Source organism: Lycorma delicatula, chromosome 8 (assembly GCF_047948215.1).
Source record: "Lycorma delicatula isolate Av1 chromosome 8, ASM4794821v1, whole genome shotgun sequence".
Classification (NCBI taxonomy): Eukaryota; Metazoa; Arthropoda; class Insecta; order Hemiptera; family Fulgoridae; genus Lycorma; species Lycorma delicatula.
In genome coordinates this window covers 62,921,951-62,947,310 of record NC_134462.1, presented here as the reverse complement: position 1 = coordinate 62,947,310, position 25,360 = coordinate 62,921,951, and the positions used below count along the sequence as shown (strand labels likewise).

The 25,360-nt window shown below is 28.4% G+C and overlaps 1 protein-coding gene and 1 long non-coding RNA gene across 2 annotated transcripts in view; one reads left to right on the top strand and one right to left on the bottom strand.

Moving 5' to 3' along the window:
* LOC142328916 (uncharacterized) overlaps positions 1 to 4,053 on the bottom strand; it is a 219,848-nt gene extending 215,795 nt beyond the window's left edge. The window contains exon 1 of the long non-coding RNA XR_012757383.1: positions 3,898 to 4,053. This is a non-coding gene — a long non-coding RNA (uncharacterized LOC142328916). The remainder of the gene's footprint in view (positions 1 to 3,897) is intronic.
* Positions 1 to 25,360, top strand: part of LOC142328915 (inhibitory POU protein-like) — a 184,738-nt gene that overhangs the window by 83,738 nt on the left and 75,640 nt on the right. The window lies entirely within an intron of this gene.

Genomic DNA, 25,360 nt, shown 5'->3' with positions numbered 1-25,360 from the left:
CTAAAAAAAGTAATAATAGTAAAGAAAATTTTTTTTTTTAGAATCTGATTCCGATTGTGAAGCTATTATTTTACGCTTACTTCTGTAACCTTTGACCTTCTATCAAGAGTGATAGTTCTTAACCGAAGAATAAAGCTATTATCCAGAATCGAGTTTTGTAGCTTATTAAAAAGGCCATGCCTAACCGAGATTTGAACCCGGGATCTCCTGATGAAAGACCGAGACGCTTTTATAAGTGAAATTTTTATTTATGTTCCTGAAACTTTATTCGGTTTTGTTCTAATTCCATCAAAAATAGTTACGTAATTTTTCATTCACATTTTACATACATTATTAGTAAATGAATTATTATCTGTAAATCTATATTAAATATCAAGTCGTAAAATAAACTTCAATTCAAATAATAATCAACTGTTTAACAATTTTTCTTTTGTGAGATATAATTTGAAAGTTGGTGATAAAAATAAACTACATAATAAAAAAAGATTGTATTTTTGTTTTTAATTATAGGTGATAAATATAAATTCAAGACTTAATCAAAACATTTGAATTATCAAGATGACAAAAAAACATTTACCGTCAACTACCTTTTTAAAGGAATTCATGTTTTATTTTTTATAAATAATAATAAAAATTAAAAATACTTAGTTTTACGTCATGTAGTACTTATATATTATAGGACTTATATATATATATATTTTTTTTTTATAAAAATTAAGTAACAACTACAAACAGTCTACAAGCTCACGCGTAGTAGCTTAATCATTAAAATAGCTTAATCAATAAAATAATTAAAATTACCTTTTCCCTCCAACACTATAAGCATCACACGGTCATATGATATTAAATTATATTGAATAATAAAAAATGTATAATGATGCTATTTTTCTGAAAAAAAAGAAAATCATCGTTGAAAAATGATTTTAACATTGAATTTTTTTCTTATTTTTGACTACTGCGTCTCGTTTTATTCAAGATTATATCACTCTCCTCGAATGGTGGCTTACATTTGGAAAATAAAGATAAACTAAACAAAATCAAAACACTTTAGGTTCACCCTTTGTAAGAAACACTGTCCTCCTGTTTCTATCTTCAATGTTCCGATTCCGAGATCTCAGGACTGTAAATATTTAGGTTTTCATCTTGACAGACGACTTACTTGGAGCGAAACATATCAAATCTAAGCGGAAACAGTTGGATTTTAAGTTTAAAAAATGTACTGGCTGGTAGGACATAGATCTCGGCTTTCAGAAGAAAGTAAATTATTTATTCATAAATCAGTTTTGAAGCCTGTTTGGATTTACGGGCTTGAATTATGGGGTATAGCATGCAACTCCAGTATTGACATACTTGAACGCTACCAGGCAAAAACATTGTGAAAACATACCCTGGTACATAGGCAACAAACAGCCTCACATATAACGATCTTAAGTTGCGAACCGTTCGACAGGAAATTTTTCTGGTCAGTCTTCGATTACAAAATCATTTGGATCGGCATCCGAATTATTTGGCGGTCAATTTATTGGAAAACACGATCAGTTATTTTTCAAGATTGCTAAAGAATAATATTCTTGGTTTGCCTTATCGTTTCAGTTAAGTGACTTTAGAGTCCGGTCTTACGGAGTGTTCTTCAATTTTTTAATTTCGTTGTTATTATTATTAAATCACATCCCATTGGGTCTGTGACTACTTAATGTTAGTTCAAATAGATCTTATTTACTTATTGTTCAATTATCTTGCTGAACAGATTGTATAGTTGCTGTCATTATGATAAAAAAATAATAATTCGACTTTCTTTTAACAAATCTATAAACTACTATAATAAGTACATAGAGTAAAAAAGAAATATCGAATCGGATATCTTCTATTTGAAAAATTAAACAACAAAATTTTGAAATATTAACTTCTTAGAATTTATAAAAATTCTAAATAATTCCAATTTTTTTTATTTTTAAAGAGCCTGGGGAAATTTTCTAAGGCTAAATATATAAAATAAATACCTACGTCTTTATAATTCTGTTTAACATTTTATTTATTTTGGTTACCAATAACATAAAATACAATTTAAAAAATACAAAGACGAAAAAAATTAAAATCATGTAGAAAATAAAGCTTATCATAAAAGAAAATTAAAATTAATTAAATTTACATGAATTTTCTCCTAAAAATTCTACGCTTTTTGTATGTAAAAATCACAAATACATACAATTAATTAATACTTAATTCAAGAACTGTTTCTCACAAGATTTGTTTTCGTTATGTGTGTATTTTAGTCAAAAAAATGTAACCAGTCAAAACATATGTCTTGACTTTTATTTTAATTACGCGTAATATTAATATATAACTAAAAAAAATTTAACTATATATATGATATATGTGTATTTTTGCGTTCGCGTGTTTATGGAACGGAACATAACGCAAAAATGGCGGGAGTTTCACAAATTTCTCCCTTCGAATCGCAGAACCTGGGCAGTGTCCCTTGCTGCTATATGATTCTGTTAATCGGGCGTGTTTAAAGTGTTTATTTTAATGTCGGGTCTAAGTTTAAAGTTTTGTTTTAATTTTATGGACGGATTTGTGAATAGCGTTCCATATCCGTTTGGACCAGCGTTCTCAAACTCATTTCTGGGTCCGACCGCGGGAGACTAGGCTTTTAAAATCTGTGCTCCCGACGTAATTCCCCTTCGTGTTTATGAAGGATATAAATAAACTTCTTTAATTATAGTAAATTTTTTTAGCTTTAATAATAGTAAAAAAATTGAATTATAACTGTTAGTTTTATCTGTGTTTAAGATTCTTTGTAAAAATTACTTATACTTTCTTATTTTAATATTTGAATATTGTTTTACAATTGCTATGTAATTTTCCTTGATTGTATATGAAGTGAGTGATGTGTTCTTAGTTATATGCCAGTAGTTGAAATGTTATGTTCTTAACGCTTAATTTATTTAGAACATATTTGATAATGTTTTATTAATTTGTTTAGACTATGATTATGTTGAATCTATCCTAATTATTTATAAGGCAGGTGTAAATCACGTAAAAAATCTTGTGAAGCATATTATTAAAAGTAAAATCTTTCGTGCCAGTTAGTACGATTATAAATCTAAACGTCATGTATCAAAGTGTTTAAATTATGGGTAAATTTTGATGCCTTTTGTACTGTTTAACAAATTTTTGATTTTGGTTATCTAAAAATTACGAAATAGTCTTAAAGATAACCGAAGTAGAAATAAAAATGGAACCTTATATTATTCTCTAATGAATGGGCCTAAATCATACAACGCGTTTTAATTGAACAAAAATTTTAATATTTTTCCAAAAATAAAAATTAATACTTTCAAACGTTAACATTACGTTATCATTTCATTGTTATAATATTAAAACAATTGCCAATAACAGAACATTCTTAATTATGCTACAAACATTCGTATCATGGTCTTATTTAATCTTTACTCATCAGTTATTTATGGGTAATATATCTTCAATAAAATTTCAATTCATTTCCCGTTGTTATCATCAATAAAATTATTTGAGTATAATTTTAAAAAAATGAGAAATAAAGACAATAAAACTATATTTCCAGTAATAAATAAATACACACACACACATATATATATATATATATATATATATATATAGATATATATATGAAAAGCAAACTACGTAAGGTTAATATTGTTTAATTAATATATATATATATATATATTATACTTCTTACAGAAGTATAATGTAGAGAAATTAAAAATAATAAAGTAAAATCTATAATAAGTTGTTAGTAAAAACTAATTAAATTCAATTAATTAATTATTAATTATTTTTAAAATCCTTTTATAAAATTATTAAATTCTACGACATAAATAGTTAATTATATATGTTAATTAATGTTGCAATTACCTTTCAAGATAAAATTATATAGGAATATAGATGAATTATGAAAAATTTAAGCAATAAAAATTATTAACACGTATACACACACATAAATCTAATTTACACAAAGCTAACAAGAGTATATTTCAGTTTTTTTAAATAATTAATTAATAAGTGATTCACTGAACCGTACCGAACCACAATAAAGAAAATAATAAAAAAATGAAATCTATTAAAGGAAATACATCCTGTAATATTCAGCATATTTCATAAACTAAATAAATATAGGTGTAACCGCACGCGGTTAAAATACGATAAAACAGAGGCTTATCAACTAACTGGTCCTTGAGTGATATGAAATGACGTGTATTTTACTATTTAACAATCAATAAAAATAATAATTTCTTAGTATATAATAAATTTAAGAGACTCTTTAAAAAATTATTTATCAATAATGTAGGCGCGCACGGATGCACACACAGTGGAACAGAGAATGTGGTGGAGTGGAGATAAGATATATCATAGTTATTTCATAGAATAGCGGAAGTAGCGCTGTTTCATAACGGAATATTAACTTCTCAGCTTTTCATTCGGAAAATCCTGGATTTGAATTTCATTCAAGTACAAAATTTCATACTACATTCTCAAATTTAAGCTTTTAGCTTATGTATTTATCATATACAAAAAGGTAGAACCATATTAGTTTTTTATTTTTTAACAGTTTAAATAAATTACATCTGATTTTAATTAAATGTATTCTTTCGTATGTTTTTAATTTACAACCACTTATTAAGTTAAAGTATGAACCGATTTTAATCAATTATTGTTTATCATAAGAATATATTAAATCTACGATTCTTCAGCGTATTTTGACAAAGGTAACAACTCCATATACATCAAATCTGAAAATACAGAAATAAGGGAGAATTTTTTCCTTGTTATTTCTTCATTCAAATACATAGACTAAGATCTTATATTAAAATAAATAATATTTTTATATTAAGGATATAAACTTTATAGAAATAATATAAATAGCACAAACTATACTGAAAGTCCCTTTCCATGATATTTGAAACGCGACTGACAGAACCGTCCTTTTTTGAAGGAGATGTTAACAGCATTTCATATCTTAACGTACTTCATGAATTATTTTATTTCTTAGCTTCGATCGATTGGAGTGGAATTAGTTCTCATTTTACAGCGAGATGGAGCACCAGCCACATTACGCTCAGTCGTAAGGGATTTTTTAAACGAACATTTAGAAGGGAGTTGGATCGGTAGGGATTCTGAAATTCAGTGGCCGCCTAAGTCCAAACTTAACAATCTGTGACAACTCCCTTCGGAGCATAATCAAAGAAAAATATGTCTTATTTGTGACTAAGGAAAGTTGATAAGTTGAAAAAATTCCTGACAGAGATCATTTACACAACTTTTATCCTTCAGCATGCAAGAAAATATCTAAACGCATTTGGTGACAGGTAAAAACTCTGTGCGGACAATGGAGTAACCAGTAAAAATATAATATAAATTATATAATTCTTGTTTATTTTTTATTTGAACTTTGTGGCTTTGTAAAAAGGGACTTTGTGGTTATTCTGTATTTTGTGAAAATGTCACTAAGTAATCTTTAAGATTTAGGCTACGTTAGTCATCGCATATAACATTCGCCACTCGCTTAGTTTGTTGTGAAGAACAAAAACTATAAATAAAATCATCGCCAATAAGTAAATGTAGAATAAATGAATTATTCGACGTTATTTTGTAAAAGGAAGATCTGCATTCTGGATCGATTATTAGTTCCAAATCATAACCACTTTACCAATTTTTTAAAAAATAAATAAAGTTAAGGAAAATAAGTTTAATTATACTATTTTATTTGAACTAACATTTTAATTAAATTTTTACAGTTTTAATTTTTTATTTTTATTCTCATCTCGTTAAGATATAAAAGACTTTTGCATTCCCTTCTCATTAGTAAGACGCTCGGAACGTGAAAATTATTTAATTTGTTTTCAATTAAAAGGCGGAATTAAATTTGATTTTTTTTTATAAAATCATTAATATTAACTATAATCGCACATTGAAAATTAAAATCCTATCTACAGTTACACTTTATTTGAGAACTCTTACTTTTTATTTTTATTTTTTTTTAAGAAAACTCGATTGTACGATTACAACAATTTTCGTTTGATTCAAGATTTCAGAAAAATTAAGGGTATTGGATACATTTTTAAATGTCATTGACAGTAAAATATAATGAAAATTAAAAGTAATAATATTACTTAGATACATAGATTAACATATGTGGCTGAGATATGTGAGAATTTCACACGAAGGGAAAAAAAGAAAAATAAGTTTTTACTAATGGTCAGAAAAGTTTTGTTTTTTAATTACTGATTTTACGTATAACTGTATAAAATTAAATTATACCACAAAAATCAGCTGATAATGATAAATTTTACAGGTAATTTTTGAGATAAAAAGTAACCGCAGTTGGAATTTTTGACGGTCCTACTATTAAAATACATTTATTAAAAATTCTCATCGCAATTTTAAAAGATCATTTTGATAGATAGTTAGTTTTAATTTTCTTCTTTTGATTAGATCTACTTGCATTTCCTTTCTTATTTTCCTCTGCTTTCCGTTATTTCCAGTACTTTTCCATTCTTTCCCAGAGAGCTTGTTTTTGCTTTTCTGTAAATTTTCTGGAGTTGTTCTTTGGTTTTTCCTTTTCATCTAGTTAGAAATCCTCAATAGTTTTTTGAAACTATTTTTCTATTATTTTTTTCCAACTATTATTTAATTTTTCTAGGTCTTGGTTTACTTCCGGTGCCATTCTATTCGTGTTTTTATATCTTTGAAAAAGTTGAATAATTGTTTCGTAAGTCTATGGTCACTCTTTCTATAAATATAGCAAAAAAATTTCATTATTCTTTCCGCTTTTCCGTTTTTAATTTTTTTATTTTTTGGTAAATTTCTTTGTTAGATTTTAAACTACAATCTTCCTCTTTCTTCCGGGTCCGAAAATCTTCCTTCAGATTCTTCGTTCTTCTTTTAAAAGATTTCTTACATTAAACTTTCCTAAACACTCATTTGTATTTAAGGCTTCTAGGCAAATTACTGCTTTTTATTGTCGTAATTTAGCTTTATAGCTTAAGAATTTCTTATTATAAACATCCGATATTTGTCTATAAGCTGTTCCCAATTTACGAATCCTACTTTTTAATTTCTTCTTTGTCTAGTATAGTTAGTATTATTATCACTCCAAGGTACTTAAATTTGCTTGCTTTGTGTCTTTTTTATCCCTTTCCAAAGATTATTTCTTCTACACAGTTTTTATCAGGTTATAAATGCTGTTTTTTCATAGAATATTTCTAAGCCTTTTTTTTCTGTTCTGCTAATAGATGTACTTTTAATTTTCCATCTTTTATATTTATAGTTAGGATAATTACGTCATCTGCAAAGGCTAAATGATTAATTGTTCACACCTCACCACACTCTCCAATTGTTCATGACTACTGCATTTCAAAGGATCTCGCAGAAATATTGAGATAAGAAACAATGGTTTACCTTCAAAAAATTCTGCACTTGCCAAAAATTCTTAAAACCTTGGGAGGTTGAAGTGTGATTTTAGTCTGAATCACGCAGACTGAGTGTAAAGTTGCGAGTTCAGAGTACAAAATCCGCAGAAGTGGAAAACGTAATCAGTAGGAGATATATTGAAAATTATGATGTAAATAACGGGGAAACCAATGCAAGTTTTTCGCGTGAGCGTGGTGACCTACACTCACGAAGGAACAATTAGAGTGTGGATGAAAGAAGATGATAGACTTAGAATTTCGTGGACACAGTGGTAAGTGAAATCGGACGTCAAAAAGAAAAAATTAGGCAAAGGTCTTGAGTGCTTATACGGGTGGTTCTTAATAAAACGAAGTGAAAAAGTATCTCTATCGTAACCAGTCATCAGAGCTTAAGCTGCAAATTTCTATAATGATTTGCATGAAAGCGGTAAATTTTTATAAAGATTTGCATGAGAGCGATTATTTTGGAGCATCTGATGGCTGATTTTTTCCAGTAGAAATCATGTCACGATTTAAGTCAAATCAGCATTGAGGGAAAGGCTCGGTCATGTGACAGTGAATCTGCAAATCTTTTTCCTCAAGAATTAAAGTTATGACTGATAACAATTGAAATGACAAACAAGTATATAACAGAAATAAAAAATGCACTCTATTATCGATTACTTTATTCAAAAACTCTGGATGTGAGGAACACTGTTAATAAATCAGGAATAAAAATGAACAAGGACAGTGACTTTCCTTTTCGCAGTAAATCAGAAATCAGGAATCCAAAAACCTGTCTGCATAGGGAAAAGTCGTAGTCCGAGGTATTTTAAATATGTTAACATGGCTTCACTACCGTTCTTGTATAGTTATACGAAATATGCATGGATGACTAGTGAAGTTTTTGCAAAGTGGTTGTATGAAGAATGTTTTCTATGGGTGCGATCATTTACAATTGAAGAGAGAGCTGGCCTTACTGTTAACCACATTTTAGCGCTTCCACCTGCTGATATGCTGCAGTAACGAGACGACAAATTCAGAGTTTATTTTTGTCAAAAATCATTAGGGCATTGATTCAGCCGTCGATCCAGGGTATTATAAGATCGTTTAAAGCACATTACCGCCATAAACTGCTCAGCGCTCTTTTAAATTGTGATGAGAAAACGGACACGTTCCTTAAATCCATCGATCTGAAAAGAGTTGCGAATTCAGCAAGTCTTACTTTGGAAAAAATTACTCCGGCTACAACACGGAAATGCTGGATTTCTTCCAGCGACTGTCATCAGCGGAAATGTACGTCTCCATGTAGTGTTCAGCATTGTCGAATTAAATCTGACGATTTGAATGATTAGATAGATATCGACAACAGCGAGCGAATTTCAGAGTGCAAGTATGATAGAGATAAAATCGATACTGTCCACAATAAAAACGACAATGAAAAAGAAGAAAATTGCGAAGATGATAGTGGCGAAAATATCTTGAAGGTGGAAGAAAATAATCCAGATGTTTGTGAGGTGATAACTCACATAAATCAGGTGATTTCGTGGATGGAGTAGAAAAATGGATCGAACAACATTCATCTCTTCCATCTTGCTACAATCAAACAATATGCAAGGGAAAAAAGTAGTGCAATAGCCCATCAAACAAAACTTGCTGGTTTTTTAAGATGGTACAAAATTAGGTTAGTGTAAATTGAGTGCAACATAATGTTAATTGAGATCAGTTACAGAACTGGAATAAATAGCATAACTGATGAATAATTTTTAAAAGTGCTGTATTTTAAATTACATTGCAATTTATTAGTGCACGAATGATACCTCCTCCACCACCACGGGATCGATTTCTGTCACTTCTACGAGTAGTTTCAATATACCGCGGTAAGGTTATAACGGGGAATAAAGCATGTCTCCCGACAACCGCGTTATCAGTTTTTTATTGTACATCCAATCAAAAAGACTCAAAATTTACTACAATTCATCAAATTACTATTTTAAATTTAATACCCGTAAATACTAAAGAAGAAATAAAAGAAGAAAGATAACGAATTTAAAAACCATTAATTTGAAATTTCTATTTGTTGATTACTTTCAAAAATTTTATATTTATGATTTACTCAATCTTGAAATATGTTTAAAGCGTATAGAAAATTAAGTATTTAACTTTTTAATTTTATGGGGTGGATAAGCTTTATAACCTGAAAAACAAATATTTTTCATTTCATATTGCACCTTAAGCTATCTGATTGGGGTAAAACTCTGTTATAATCATAGTATACTTAAATTACATTAGTAACAATTATTTTTTTTTTTTTTAGTAACGAAGAAATAAATAAAAAGATAATAATTTAACTCCTATTATTGTATTAGTTCAAAATTACATGAGTAAACCTAATTTAGGTTTATTCAATATATCTGAGTTGTATCAATCTTTTAGAAACCGAATAATCGATTATATGTCGCATTGTTTTATATATATAGATATAAATTAGCGTGTTTGTGTACGTACGTACTCACGCTAAAATCTATGTGTGAGTAATGTTCTATGTACGCGTGTAAACGAGCGTACTACATGTAATGGAATTAGCGGCGTGTGTCCAGAGTGCGGTCATATATAGTCAGTTACTATATACGAGGGGATACGATAAGGTTCACGCACGCGTACAGCACGTGCATATATACGCACGCACATATTCACTTGGGGGGGAAAAGTGTAGATTGAAAGGGAAACGGGGAGAGAAGGTTGAATAGTAGTGGAATGATACGTAGAATGGACGTGCAAGTGTTCATACTAATTGAGATGCCACCACATTCCCAAGGGATTAACGCAGTGTAACATTACGATTAATTTTTTTAATGCATTACAACCTCATTTATTTACGGCAGCTTTCATAAAACGTTATAAACAACCCACAAAGCATATAAAAATATATGTGTATATTAAAAAATTTTAAAACCCCGAAAACTGTTTTTTTTCTCTTTTTTTAAACTCTTTGTATAGTTCATCTTTTCATAATCCATTTGAAAGATCAACATTTTTTTTTTTTTTTTACTTTTACAACATTTAATTAACAAATATATTCCGTTTAATTAAATTTAATTAAAAACATATTATATTTAATGTTAAATAAAATTATATTTAAAAAATGATAATACTTTAATTTTAATTTTATATCCAAAAAAATTAAAGTGAAATTGGAAACCGTACGGTAAGAGTCTCGCAGATATCATTTCCTCAGCTAAAAAATAAAAATTTCTGTAATATAAATAAAACTGTTTTTAACAAAGTGATAGTGATATCAAAAAAGGTAAGACACTACATTTCTACGTATTATGAAAATTTGTTATTAATTTAGAATTTTCTTTTAAAAAAATATGTTTTATATATATATATATATATATATATAATAATAATAATAATAATAATAAGAGATAATAAACAATATTTAAACGTTCCATATAATAAGCAAAAAATAGAAAAATCTGTTACAATACTCTTATCGGCCCAATTTCATTTATTAAAAAACGAATAATCATAAAATTGTATTATTTCTGTAAATGTGATATGTACTTAAAATGAAATCGGGCCGGTAAGAGTTTTGTAACAAATTTTTCTATTTTTTGCTTATATGGAAAGTTTAAACATTGTGTGTTTTCTATTATTTTATATCTATTACATATATTTAACATATATTTTTTAAACAAAATGCTAAATTAATAACAAATTTTAAAAACAAATTAATTTTTATTTTAACTCTCAGAGAGAGAGAGAGAGAGAGAGAGAGAGAGTTAAAATAAAAATTAATTTAAAAAGAGAGACTTCTTCTGTTTAGCCCCCGAATCATCGTAAGGTATTACTTCAGAGGATTAATGAAGATATGTATGAATGTAAATGAAGTGTAGTGTGTAGTCTTGTACAGGCTCAGATCGACCACTCCTGAGATGTGTAGTTAATTGAAACCCAACCACCAAAGAATACCCATATCCACGATCTAGTATTCAAATCCGTATAAAAGTAACTACGTTTACTATTTTAACTATTGACCTTAAAGCAGCAGCAATAAGCATTAAAATAAACTTATCTCAAACCGTAAAAATTTGTACTAGTTGATGTAAAATGACTAGATATCTCCGTTAATTAGATATTTATCTGAATTCTAAATTATATAACGTTCAATACACGATTTAATATTAATGTAAAATATTCATTTTTTATTTATTTGATTTATCATAACTCATAAATTCAGGTTTCTTAATCAAAGGAATAAAAATATAATGAGAGACCTTCTAGATTTCTTAACCGGGGAGCTCTGAGAAATTATTTAATATGTAACATCTTTTTGTTAGAAGGGACATCTTAAAAGACTTATTTTCATTTTTAAAATTTTCAGTAACAAAATTATTTTCCCATATGTATCATCCCGATTTCAAATAATTTTTTGTCGGTTAATCGACGATATCGATTTAAATGTTTTATACTACAACGTAATATACTCGCCTATTATATATAAGCTTTCAAATCAAATTCCATGTGTTTTTCATTATTACTCTAATATCCTAAATTTATTCATAGATTCAAAATATATTGAAATGATTTTTACTTACCTCATTAGATGTTTTTCTCGTTGGTAGATATATTTAAAATTTCTTTTTTCTGTCATTCAATGGTAAAATATACATGTTAAATATAAATACCGTATAATTTTGCATTTATAGTTTAATTTTCATCAATATTTAAATTTAATACGATAGTTTATCTTTTCTATTTTGTATTACGTGGTCGTATTATATCTATACAGTAAATCTACTATTATATTTGTCATCGTTTCCAAAATAAATGCGAATCAGTAGGCTTTCGTACATTACGTTGGAGCAATAATACTACTATGTTAAGTAATATAACTGTAATTGTTTGTAGGCAACCTGACAATCACGAATCACTCCAAAATAATAAAAAAACATTCCACATCAGATTTACAAAAATTTAGGTGTGACGTAGTTAATTGTAGTGTTCTTCATTAAACTAAATATGCTATTGTATATTAAGATTGTGCATTAAATACTCATTAAAATGGAGGTGATATTCAGCCTAGGTGATATCCTCAATCACGGAAAGTGAGCATATACTAAATATCAACACTCTCAGGAAAAAAAGCTGTGATTGTTGTCACACATATCTTAAAAGGTAAAGACTAGCAAACTTAAAAAGGTAGATATCTCTATTTAATTATATTTTTTTCATAAAATTTAGTAGTTTATTTAACATTCATCACAATTTTTCTTTTGAAATAAGTATATAACAGGCGATTTAAAAAAAATTTTTTTGCTTGATGTATCACCACATAAGCTAAACGATTGTGCGTGGGATATGGAAGTGGATTTTTGTAGCGTGCGAAAACTGCCATGCCTTACGGGGATTTGAACCCGGGACTTCCTCAGATAAAAGGCCGATACGCTACCACTCGGCCACGGGAATCGGAATTAAATTAAACGTAAATTATAATAAAAATAATCCAAATATTTTTGTACTGATTACCGGCTTACTGTTTCCAATCTGTATCCTAGGATTCAGAATACTTTGTAATGATGACACATCAATCATTAAGTACATTTACGAAATGGATGCAGGCGGATTTGTTATTTCACACATTAATTTCTCAGTCCATCAATTTGTTTTCTGGTACTTTATTATTACTCTTGATACATATAAACTTCGTCTAAGAAACAAGTAGAACTAATTCCAACTACTTTCCCTGAAAGTAATAATGTTTAATGTACAATCAATGTCTATGTTTAAAAATTAGATGATGTTATTTATAGGGCTGTTATAAGCATTTCAATGGACTGACTCTTTTTATGTAATAAAAGTTCGGTTTAGAGATATTTCAATCTTAATTTTTCTTTTCAGTAATCCTAGCATGGGATGATTATTATTGTTCGAATGACTGTTAAATTTAGTAGTATCTCGTATTAGCTAGCTTGCCTAAAACCATTATGATTGTGACAGCTGAAATAAATACATAGAATAAATAATTTATCAGGTAATAAATTCAGTTTGAAAATAAATAGTACAAAAGTTGTTCTGAAATGTAAGATTAAGTAAAAATAATGAGATATCAAATATTAATATTTAGAATATAGTATACCAGAATTTGCAGCATTCTTTAATATACGATGTAAAATTAAAAGGTATGGCAATAATAAAGTAAACTTCACGTAGATTTAAAATCAAGGAGTGTTTAAAAAACGAAGTCTACTAGTTTAAGATGTAGATGGAAGAAAGTGTAGAGCTTTATGGTGGCGAAACATGAAAAATAAGAAAAAAATTAAAAATCATTTAGACATATACATATATATATATATATATATATATATATATATATATATATATATAAAACAGATCTGGAAATCACGGAAAATTGAAATTTAATGAATAATTTGAAAACTGTTTTATATATAATACATTGTAAGAAACATTTTTCTTTATATTATTAAAATAAACTTACAGAATATCTATACTGCATTCAGTTAGTTTACAGATTGAAGAACAAACAAACTTGCAGATGTGGGAGTCACTTCGTCATAATTCTGCTGAGTCACCTCTCGTGTATCAGTGTCGATTCACAACGCGGCCATATACAACATTAGTGATACCGGATTTGTCAATGGTGGTCTGTAGATTTTTGAATCTAAAATCTACGCGAGACTACCATAACGAGATGAATGAGCACGTCATTTGAGAAATGGTTTAGTGATGTGTTACCTCTTTTGGAAGATAATTCGGTAATTGCCTTAGACAACGCCCCTTATCATTCATGTAAAAAGGAAAAAACACAGTCGTGTCTTGGAAAAAGAATAATATCAAAATACGGCTTTATTCAGAAGTGATTTTTGAAGAAGATGAACTAAAGGTCAAATTATTGTAAAGGGTTTCGGGTATTAAAAGTAATTTCAATGTGTATAAAATTGATGTGTTAGCAAGATCCAGTGGTAAAACCGTGCTTCGATTACCTCCTTATCATTGTGAAATCAACCTAATTGAGTTAATTTGGGGACAAATTAAAAGTTACGTAGCGTCAGAAAATACTACTATTTTTAAATATATGATGTTAGAAATTTATGCTTAAAACCCATCGATAAAATGGGCCAGCAAGAGTGAAAAAACTGTTAAAACATGTAACGGTTACTGTTGAACCAAATTATTTGGAATTGAATAATATAATAGAAAAAAAATTGAGCCTCCCACTGTATCTCTTAAAACTTACAACACTACGGTTTTCTCGCAATCAGATGACGAAAACTGAATTGAATTTATTATTTGTTTATTATCGTAGAAAATTTTATTTAAAATATTTAAATTTTACAGTTAGTGGACAACTGACAATTTCATAACTCTTAAAGAAAGCTCAAGATTAACTACGTAACAATAAACAAATTTAATGAATATAATACTCATAGGTTATCAGATGTGCCGAACAAGGTAAGAAATATCTTTTGATTATTTAACATGTCTTTATTTATTTAAATTTAAAATATATGTATAATTTTTATAATATATAATATCGCTTGATAACTGAATATTAACGTCGCGTAGTTTCTTTTATATGCATCAGGATTTGCAAGAGATGCTTGTCAATCGGCCGCCTGCAGTCTGTACGTGCAGTCTGTTTACTTGAACTGTACAAGCAAACTTAATAAGGTATAGGTTTAAATGTAAATAAAAACGATTTTGTTAACATTTTCTTTGATCAGAAATCCAACAAATAAGAACTCACTCTTGCTACGAAAATTTAGACAATTTCCTGGAATTCAATCGGATACTACTTTAATTTGTAATGAATGAGTCCAAGTAATTAAAACCGAATTACATTGTTAAAGACATTTTTTTTTTCAAATTAACATCAATTTAAATTATTAACTTACATATGAATCGTTTGATAATTTCCTGGTTTTAAGATTTGTTGGATGATATTTAGTACATTTTCCCTTTTTTTCATTCCACTAATATTTCAACTTCCTGATATTTAAGCATTTAGGGAGTACCGTTTTATAATACAAAAATAGTGTATTAATTTTTTTTCAACAAATAATAAAGTATGTTCTTTAAAATAAATACATAAATCATTCAGCTAATTCTTCTGATATATATTAAATTTCTAACAAATTAACATACTAATCAAACACTCTTTTAAATTAATATAAAGATTTACTAGCAAAAAACACAAGATTACATATTTAAAAATCGAGAGTGTTTCAAAGGATCTGCTAAGTAGAAAAATAATACGAGTATAATACAGTAAGTATCGTAAATTAAAAATAATTAATATCCTTATGTAATATCTAAATTAATAAATTAAATAATTACGAAATAAATTAGGTTAAATCTATTTATTTTATCATCCATGTTAGTTTATTCACAAAAAGAACGCCATTTTAAAAAGGTTTAAGGCATGGGGATCAGGTGGAAACTTATTCTGAATTGAAGACCGGCCTACCCAATCAAGAAAACGAATAATAAGGCAGTGCGAAAAAAGAAGAAAAAAGATGTAACTCCCCCAGGGAGCTGACCAATAAGATGCTTTCTCTTATTACAAGGTATTCCTACTCAATCATTCTCTCTCTCTCATCGACTCATTCCCGTTCTATCTCTCTTACACTCACATATACATTCCCTTCCCTTTTTATATTTCTTTTCTTATTTTACTTCCTTCTTTTTTTTTTTAACCGACCACAAGATTGCATGTTTTACCAGCCCCTTTATACTACACGACACAGTTGAGAGTAGTGGAAAAGAAGCTGTACACCCTTTTTTCTACTTTCTTATATTTTAACTAGTTATATATTCAACTGACAAGCGAAATAAACATATTTCCCCCCTGTTCGTGTTTCTTTTTTTAGTAACTCTACATTTGTACGTAAAAATATTTACATGAATGTGGTATTGTTATATTATATTTTTTGTGTAGCTATTTTTATCAATATTCAACTTTTTTTCTCGCTTTCGGCGTATTATCTATACGAAACACTGTAAAACTAATTTTTAGTTTTATTTAACATCTTTATTTATATAATATATATATATATTATTTATAATATTTTTAATTCTTTTACTAGTTATTATAAGCAATCATGGATTTTTTCATGTAGGCATAATATTTTTTTTAGAATAATATATATTTTAGTGAAAATAAAACAAAAATCTTTAATAAAAGTTTTAAAAAGTAAAAAGGACTTAAAAAAAACTAAAATAAAATTTAAAAAATTCAATTTTTAAAAATTTGTTATTAATATAATAACAAAAATAATTTCCATTACTTAAAATACAATTGTTTAAAAGTTAATTTTTTACATCAAATATTTATACCCACCGTGATTGATTCGTCATCGCAAATCAGTTGTTTAACAGCTGATTTTCGAAGTCAAAGCTTCTTAGTAAAAGGTAGTTGCTTTTATACGGATTATACAATGGATACCAGAGTACTTTGGTGGTTAGGATTCAATTAACCATAAATCTCAGGAATGGTCGGCCTGAGTCAGTATAATACTACCTACCTCATTTACATGTCAAACATATCATCCCCAACTCATTGGACCGAGGGGGTAGCTTATTGTTCATTAGTTAAACAGATGGCAACGTACACATTAGGAAAAAATTATGAAAAATAACATAATAACTGGAATAACCAGTGACGATTAATAAAATAGATTTCGACAGAAACTTTAAAACTATTTTTTTTTTTGTAATAAAAAATCTAATAATTAGAAAATTACATTAAAAAGTCTGTATGTGTGGAAAAATTGTGGTGGAAATGTAAGTTGTCCTTTAACGCTAACATTTTTTTCAGAAAAGCGATTTTGCATAAGCAGATTTCGAGATTCAGAATTTTCCGTTGCTGAATATTCTTGGAAACAGATTCGTACATTTTTTTTGTATATTTTAATAGAAAGTAGGGCTTTAAAAGCCAGTTAATAGAGGACGGGAAAAGATTTAAATGTTTCTGAAACATGATGTATTTAGAAAATTTTTTAAATATAAAGTTCCAGGAAATATGATTTTTTAACTGAAACTGCAAAAAACTAAACTACTTACGCTTACCTACTTATACTTACGCTTAACTACTTTTTTCTTGAGAAAAGTAGATAAGCGTATATTATTTTAATATTTCCTTTAATAATACTTGAAAACTGGAATAAACAACGTAAATATTTTACAATTTGACTGAAATTATTTTAGGAAGGGAAGTTAAGTAAAAGGTAATTCTATCATTTAATCCTGCAGAAAAAATGTTTTAATTATATAAAATGTTTACGTATAAAATTATCTCTTTATGATTTATACAGTTCTTTATTATTAAACTCATTTCCAGACGTCATACAATGGTGAAATTTTACACAACGACCTAAGTCGGTTGACAGTACAATATTTCATTGTTAATTTAATATATTTCTATATCCAGGCTGTATCACAAAGTTCTCCCTGCGCTTTCATAACCTGTTTTACTCGTGAAAATAATGGAAAACATTCATAATAAACATATGTCCTAAAATGCTTCGTTTGCGAGTTAAGGCTAGTGAAAGATTTCGCTCGAATTTCAGTTACCCCGGTGAAATGAGGTCGTACTGAAATTTTTAGGACATCAACTAAAGGGCAAAATTAGTGATTTTTTTATTGTTTTTGACCTGGAAAATTGAATAAAATAGGTGATGTAACCGTATGTGCAGTAGTTTTTTTGAGAAATATGGGGAAAAAACCAATAAAACGGGGTAAAAACTTCGTTTTTATGTTTGAATTAATTGTTCACATTATGGATACAGCTGAGCAACTTAAGGACAGCCCTGAAGAATTGAAAAGAGTAGAAAATGTAGTTCAGAAGCGTGCCAAGAAATGTGTTGAAAATGGCAGGCTCATTTTTGTTGTCTGGTACGTATAATGCAGTTTGATCTAGCGTACTGTTTCTGAAGAAAATTCGAATTTTTCTTATTTTTTTATTTTTATTTTATTCAACTTATGCTAGATTATTTTGTTTAGAATTAAATTTTCTACGAATTTTATTGAAAAGTTTTATATGTTTATTACCCATTTAACAAAGTTATTGTACGTCAAACGCAAAAAACAGGGTTTTTTACCCCACTTCTTGGTTTTTCCAAAAATTACAGATTCCTCAATATTTACTGCAGATACGGTTCTGGGACCTATTTTATTTGATTTTTCAGGTCAAAAACTATAAAAAAATCATTAATTTTGCCCCTTAATTAGCGTTCTAAAATACGAACTCATTTCACCGGGTAGCTGAAATCCGAGCGAAATCTTTCACCAGCCATAACTCACAAACGAAGCATTTTAGAATATATGTTTATGTAAACTTTTTCCATTATTTTCACAAGTAGGATCGGAATGTATATTTAATGTATGTAGTCGGATGTATATATACGAATGTCTTTCACAAGTACCTCTTGAGGAAGGGAACTGAATCGATAAGATGTAGCTATCGATCCGATTGTTTTGACTGTCGATTCAGTATGACTAGATAAAGAGGCCGTTGAAGCGGATTTTAACGTAACTAGTGTAAATTTACCTTTTAAAATTTATGTTCCCTATCATCAATTTTAGTTATAAATAACTGGTATCATTTAGAGTAATGGAAACCAATTATCAAGGTTATAATATAGGATATAACTGCATATAAATATTTTTTGTTTGGTAAAGAATTAAAACTAAAAGAAAAATTTTACTTGCCAGTTCAAATACTTATAAACAAAAAAATTAATTTGATAATTCATTTAATTATGGATAAAAAGTAGAAAATGAAAATAATTTAAAAACATGCTTTTCTTCAAGAAAAATAATTAAAAAAATCAAAACAATTCGTTCTAAAACGTAATTTTGTTATCAAGAAAATTACATTAAAAAATGACTTTCAAGAAAATTATTTTTTAATTTCTGGTACGAATTATTATTATTTTTTTTTTTTAAGAAATATATCTTTTAATTTTGTTTTTTATTTTGAACATTCGTTTTGTGAAAAGTCCCTTCTTGTTAGAAAAAAATGGTGTCTATATTTGCAATTAGTATATCAAACACATAATAATCAGGTATAAGATTGCAAATAGTTTTCAACAAATTTTATTTGAGACCTTTATAATTTTATAACTATTATTTCTTAATTTAGGTGCCTAACGCTTAACTGAAGATTAGAGGTTAACTAAGGCTTAACATCTTAATTAGGGTTTATTTAGCTTAAACTAACATTTAATTTTGTGTACTTCAAAACTTCATAATTAAAGAAATGAAACAATATTGAACGTTTTCTAATTTTTTGTTGTAAAAATCTACTACCTTTTTATAAATCCGTTTTTATTTATTTATTTTTAAAATATTTAATACACCCTACATACTAAATTGTCTAATTTGTCTACTTTAAAATTCACCTTTCCCTACGGTTATTTCAACATATTTTCTTACAACCAGTCTTGATAGATACTCGTATGAATGTCTATCGTAATGCCCGACAAACCTGAATCATCCCTCTACAATATTATTTATCACAATCTTTTCTTTTATTCAATTTATGTTAAATTTTTTTATTTCATATCTATTAATCCACATAATTTTCAAAATTATCTTGTAAGAGTATATTTTAAAATGTTTCTATATATCCGATTCTACTATCGAATTCGTTGTAATTTTCCAATCCAACCTAAATGAAAAAGCCTGAAACACCTGTTATATCGTGTTTGTCTTATTAAATATTAAGTATGAACTTTTAAGTTACTTTTTAGTCAAAAATAGGTGATAGTTTTTAACCCATATTTAATTATTTTTATTTGTTGTGAAATTAAATTACTCCCCAAACGATGAATCAATACTTCTCAGTATTTTAATAATCAAAATATTGTTCCCTTATACATTATTTTTCCAAACCGAGTTAGTTTTTTATCTAGTACTTCTACCTCACTTTTATATTCCTTCATAAAACATTTCATATGACTGTTTCTTAATTCAGTACGTAAACTCTATTATGTTCAAATATAATATATATATATATATATATATATATATATATATATATATATATATATATATATAAATTACAATTATTACTTTATTAAAACTTGCTTTATTGCTTTTCAGTTTTTTCACACTCTCAAGTACGCTTTCATGTAGGATGTTTTAAATATAAATAGTTTATTACCATAAACATAAACGATATACACAATTATGTATAAACGACAGTGACACCTACTAGTCCTTCCTGTTTCCTTCCACAAGCTATTTTTAGGTACATTTCGTAAGAAAGCTACCTATTGTAATGGGTACCGTGATTCGACTTCCGGAAAATTTCTACATATCTTCGCGTTTCACATTCTCCAGACCCCAAAAATCACTGTCAGTTCAAAATATTTTATATATATATTTCACTTTCTTGTGGACACGATAACTGCTGTAATTTTGTGCCAATCACTTTCAGATTGATACATAAAATATAACAACCCAAAATCTCGGTCGCGGTCGTTAATGGGCAAAATCGGACCATGGGGGTGGAAATGGGGGGCTTTTTCGAAAAAACAAAATATCGCTATAACTTTGTTATTAAATAAAATATCGGATTCGTTTAAAGGTCCTACTATTCTTTGGATAAGGGCCTAAAACTTATCACAGTAAAGCTTTTTGTTATCACCAACCATTAGCTCAGAAGGTGGAAAAAATGGGGTTTCGAAGACAAAAAAATTCATACCTCCCTTAACAGGCATAGTATCTAATCGTTTTAAAATGACCATTAGTCCTCTAAATATTACCTAAAACTTTTGTCTGAAACAATTTTTGATATGACCAACCCTTATGACAAGGGATGACCAAAATGTTGCTGGAATTGTCAAAGATGGGGCTTGCCGTATGCTAAACATGGGAAATATTTTTCACATACAACCACTGTCGTATTGAGTAAATTTGAAGTTTTTCTTAACTTTAAGGTGGAAATCTTAGCAAATCTAAAAATCTCCTACTTAGCACCGGTGAAATCTACCTCCGCCTTCCAGCGTGCCGAAAGGGATTTTTTAAGTCCAATATCACACCGAAGTGTACAGATTTGTTGACATTATGCTTATTTTTTGTATCATATTCCAATTTCTGATGAATTATTTTACAATACGATGTTATAAAAAAAAAAATTGTGAAAATTCTAAGCTAATTAAAAAATTATCCGTGAGTGAAAATAATAACTAACAACGTATAAAATTTTAATAAGTTCTGGTTTAAGTAGGTTTTAGAAAGAAATGTGAACATTATATAAGTTAAAAATTTTAATTTTTAACGGTTGCAGAGAAAATTGTTTTTAAATTTAACTTTTAACTGACATCTGCTCTCAAAGAAAAGTTGACACTTGTGTCGGTATACAAGGTGACTTGGTTGTAACGGATACACTTTATTTAATTTTTAAATCACACACCTCTAATCGCTTAAACTTTTTAAAGAGATAAGAGAAAAATCACTATACAAAGATTATGTTGACGGGGTAAAGCTGTCACATTACATTCTAAATGGATTTGTTTCTCGTCTTATTTAAAGTGCTTTCCATCCCTTTTGAATTATACATAGACTTATAATAGAAATTATCCTATTGAAAAGCCGAGTTATTTGACAGCGTGTGACAGACAAGAGGATTATGCAACGTAATTGTCGGAACGCGTGTTCTCTTCCACACCGTATAGATACATCCGTCTCTCTCGTAGTCACCTTTTTTTCATCCCCTTAAAAACTCTATCGTTGTACGATCAGCGGCACACACAACATATATAACATTATTGCCACCACCCTCGCTGCAGTTAAAAATCGACAATTCCTCCACCGACCGCCACCGAGCGACAGCACAGTCTGTATAATGCACCCCAATAAAAGTGGAGTACATACTACAGGGAACTTTCCCCTCGGTATAATAATAATCATATGAAGGGAAGGGGCATCAATAACCATTCCAGTTTATTAACAACACCTGTACGAGTACAATGAACGTGGAATGATTCATTCATTTGATTGATTAAACGTAAAAACTTATTCTGATTCAATTAAGCTAGTGTTACTATTATCTTTAGTATACTTAATAATATCGAAGTGTTATAAAGGTTTGGAAAAAGAAAAAAAATATTGTAAACAATGAATTAATTTTTTAACCGATTTAAAGAATACATTTTACCATTTCAATTCACGACCCATTTTCGCGACTATTTTTGGATACTATGAAAAGAAGAGAAATAAATAGTACACAACTTTTTGAAGATTTCTGTGGAGAGGATTCTACATAAGTAAGCTAAAAACAACAAATTAAATAAATAAGGTATTAAAATAACTTCTTCTTTGATTTGGTTAAACCCTGAGACAGTTTTTTAACAATTATTTACCGGTTCCATTTCTTAACTCTTTTTTCTTCTTAAAAATGGCAGTTTAACTCTTCCAACAGTTATCCTTTGTATTCTGAATTATATCTGACTTTATAACTATCATTTTCCTCCCGTTGAATCCTTCCAACTATAAAATGTTTTAAAAATTTTTATAAAGATATTTAGAAACATTTTGTGATCATACTAGTGTGATTAATCTGTTTTTTTTTTTCATGTAACTGATTAGGTAGTGGAAGTCACATAATAATGTCATGCACCTACACGTCATTATGTCCCATGGGTTAAAAAAAGATCATAATAACTGTAAACTAGGTTATCTGTGTATTTAAGTCTAATTTTTAGTAGTTTACATGACATCTTCATAATGATTAAATGAAATTTATTTATAACATAAAATAATCTGATGTGGAGCCACATTACTTCCTTGTACGCTTATTAAATTACATATACACACTTTTTTAAAATAATAAGTACATAAAATTTTATTTCATTAATAACTTCAGATTTTTTTTGTTATTGAATCGTTGTTTGTTATTATTATTCATCGTAAACTTTTTTTACAGTGAGACAATGAGAATTTAATAATTATTAATAAATCAATATATATTTAAACTAAATAAAAAGGTAAAAAAAATCTCTTTGGGCACGCCGGAAGGCTTAGGCAGATTACACAGGTGCTAGGTAGGGAAAAAAAGATTTCCACGTTAAAGTTAAGAAAAACTTCAAATTTATTCAATACGACAATGGTTGTATGTGAAAAATATTTCCCATGTTTCGCATACAACAAGCCCTATCTTACAATTCCACCAACATTTTGGTCATCCTTGTCATAAGGGTTGGTCATATCAAAAATTGTTTCCTATTTAAAGTTTTAGGTAATGTTTAGAGGAATAACGACCACTTTAAACCGATTCGATACTGTGCCTATTAAAGGAGGAATTATTTTTTTGTATTCATAACCCAATTTTTTTCACCTTCTGAGCCAATGGTTAGTAATATCCAAAAAATTTACTTAGATAAGTATAGGCCCTTATCCGAAAAATAGTAGGAACGTCAAACGAATTCGATATTTTACTTAATAAAATTGTTATAGTAATATTTTGTTTTTTCTAAAAAGTTCCCTCATTTCTACCCCCATAGTCCGATTTTTCCCATTAACGTACTCGACCGAGATTTTGGGTCGTTATATTTTATGTATCAATTTGAAAGTGATAGGCGGAAAATTACGGCAGTTATCGTGAACACACGAAAGTGATATATATAAACTTTTGAACTGACGGTAGTTTTGGGGTCTGGGAAATCTGAAACGCGAAGATATCTCGAAATTTTCCGGAAGTCGAATCACGGTACCCATTACAATAGGTAGCTTTTTTATGAAATTACTTAAAAAGGAGATGTAGTCTGATTCGAAATATTTCATTAATCCGTTAAGATCCAAATATTTCATTAATTAAAATTTTATTTGCCTATAACTGTGGAACCAATGCAAATAAGTACCAGTTATGCTATATCGTTGAAAAGCTCTAAATGAGGGCTTATTATTGCAGTTAATAAAAAGTCCAAAATCCAATTTTTTCTTTTAATTTTGGGCTTTTTTGGACACTTTTGGTTCAGTCGATTGCAATCAAAAAGGGAGGTACAAAACTAGATGTTACAAAAATCTTAAATCCAAAATTTCAACATCCTACGGCTAATCATTTTGAGTTATGCGATACATATGTACAGACGTCACGCCGTAACTAGTCAAAATGGATACAGGAATGGTCAAAATGGATATTTCCGTTGAAATCTGAAAAGTGAAATTTTTCTGATTACAACACTTTCTTGTAAAAGGCCGATATTGATGGGCTTAACTTGTTAATATGTAATTAATATTTCATGAAGTAATGTTTTTCAGGTTTTTTATCTGTTATAATTTTTCTATCCGATGAGGGCCATCATTGATTGGTCCTCATTCTTGTAATAATTACTCATTCGATTTACTAATGGCTTCGAAATGTATTTTTTTCACGTTTGCATTATAACTTTTGAATTACGCGGCTGGAACATGTATCATAATGAGGGTCATTATGATACAGATGTTCAACCGCTAAACCCTACTCTTTTCAACGACTGACTAATCAGAAGCAAGTATTGTTTAATGTATTAGCTGTTTTTTTTTTTTAATTTTAATCCGATTTAAAAATTAGCAGGCAAAGGTTAATTTGAAGGTAACTAAGTTTCTATATTACACTGTTTATCCCTTTGTTAAACGACCGATCCATATTAAAGAAAACGCAGAACTTATAACTAATAATTTATTGCCACAGAAATGTATTTTTTAATACATTTTTTAAAAATAAAAAAAATGTTCCCTAAACAATGTATGATATCATTGATTTAAATCAATAATCGTGATATTTGTTCAGCCGTAGAAAAAATATGTTATGTAACTTTTTATACGGCTATTAATGCACTTTTACGAAATTTACGACACTCTCTATGACTCGTGTCGTAACTTACATCGCACTCGTGCATTAATGGCTATCTTATAGG